The sequence below is a fragment of the Citrus clementina genome, unplaced genomic scaffold (genome assembly GCF_000493195.1).
Source record: "Citrus clementina cultivar Clemenules unplaced genomic scaffold, Citrus_clementina_v1.0 scaffold_2, whole genome shotgun sequence".
NCBI lineage: Eukaryota > Viridiplantae > Streptophyta > Magnoliopsida > Sapindales > Rutaceae > Citrus > Citrus x clementina.
This window is the reverse complement of record NW_006262688.1, coordinates 7,730,524-7,732,759: the sequence shown is the minus strand read 5'-3', so window position 1 is coordinate 7,732,759 and position 2,236 is coordinate 7,730,524.

The window sequence follows — 2,236 nt, the reverse complement described above, 5'->3', positions numbered from 1 at the left end:
AAAGAAAAGGGCATCTTGATATTAGCACCCTTCTAAAATTCTCTTAAAATCCTTTTTTCAATTATGATTAAAATCTATGAGCATACATTTGATATTTCAACCTCCCAGTTAGAAAATCTTTCCATACCGTTTTACAAACACATAAAAAATTATATTGCTTCGTATGTTATTTAGCTAGATTATATTTTGAATTGTCAATATTCTATTACTTTATATATTATTCTATTTAGGTTCTATTTGGAATTGACATTGAAATATTTAAACCCTTTATTTTATAAGTTTTGACGAAAATAATATTTGGTAAATTTTTTAAAATTATTTATTTCATAAGTGCCTAGATTCTAACTTAATCTTTTAAAAGTAGGTAGAAAGTTATTTTTTATAAGTAGTTTATGAAATAAGCAGTCACACCATTTTAAAATTTCTATTATAATCTTGATATTTTAATAAAAGACAATACTATCTTATTTTTCCACAAACTCAAGTATATAAATAAAGGTAGTTTAAATGTTTGCCTATTCTAATAATTAATGATAGAATAACACTTTTGTAATAAAATTTACTAAATGCATTCACTTTTCTTTTTAAACTTACATCTACTGCTATAATATACCAAACATCAATTCACTATTTTAATCAGGAGCTTATTTTATCCGTACAGAACAAGCAGCTTATTTCGAGTCATTTGGAATTGCGATGGTTGATTAAATAAGTTGCTTGTTCTGTGCGGATAAAATAAGTTGTTAATTAAAAAAATATATTGGTGTTTTAGTAAACTATATTATTGTGATTGTTATGAATTTGAAAAGTAGTATACATGCATTTGGTAGATTTTATTATGAAAATGTTGTTTTATTATATAATGACTAAAATAGACATAAATTTAAATTATCTTTTATTTTTTGGAGTATGTTTAGCAATATTTAGAAATGCCTTTTTCTTTTTTAAAACAATAAAGTGAAAAAAATCTCAATTAAATAAAATCAAATGAATTTCATAGTATGCTACATAGAATATGATAAAAATTCATACTAATACATCCAAATAAAATAAAATAAAAAGTAATAGGCATTACATTCAGATTAAACTTGTTGCAATAGACACCATGACCATAGAAAAAATATAAGTAGATTGAACATTAAAAGCCATGGTAATGAAATTGATCTTAAGATAAAAACTTGTTTATCCACTATATTTTGAAGTTAATGCTCATTTAGTCTTTATATTTTTAAAAATACATTAAGACATCCAACTATTAAATTATTGACACCCATACTAGGGTTAATTCCGCCCTGCCCCCAAATGTTTCAACATTTTCCACCGCGCCCCCAAATGTTTCAACAATTTCCACTCCACACCCAAATTCGTTAATTTAACTGTTTATTCTAACAGTCAAAGGGTAAATTTGGAAATTCATACCCTAAATATTATTTGATGATGATAAATTAAATTTATTTGATAAGTTAATTGTTGGGATTATTATTAATTACTTTTAATTAAGAATTTTTAATGTAAATATTAATTATTGGATTAAAATTTTATCTCATTTAATTCTTCTCTAATTCAAGATAATGAGTATTTCGGACATTTAATTAAATTTCAAATTGCTTTGTTAAAAATAAGGGTCAAATTAATGGAACTGGGTGCGCGGTGAAAAATGTCTAAACATTTGGGGGCTGGGTGGAAATAACCCCTCATGCTATTACTTTTTGTTACTTTTGTCTTACTTTTATAATATTATCTTCTTATAATAATGTTTCTTAAAAAAAAAATTAAATTACCAATTTAACCCCCAAAAAATAAAATAGAAAGGATATATATTATTTTTTGTTGAATACTCTATTGAGGAATTAATATATTAATTATTTTATTAATGTCCAAAAAAATTCATAATGTAATTTTTTATATTATTAATTTTTTGGGACATACGTGAACTTCCACAAAAATTAACGTATATTATTTTTATTTTTATTTTATTTTTTGGGGTTAAATTGGTAATTTAATTTTTTTCTTTTTATTAATGCCCTAAAAAAATTGTTGTAAGAGATAATATTATAAAAACTAGACAAAAGGAACAAAAGTTATGACAAGAGTGTTAATAGTTTAACAATAGAGATGTTTTAAAAGTTGTAGTGAAAATGTAGAAAATTTTAAAATAATTAGTTTTTACAAAATTTATCAAACACTATTTTTTGTCAAAAATTATGAAATAAGTATCTTATAAAATGGGGCCTTC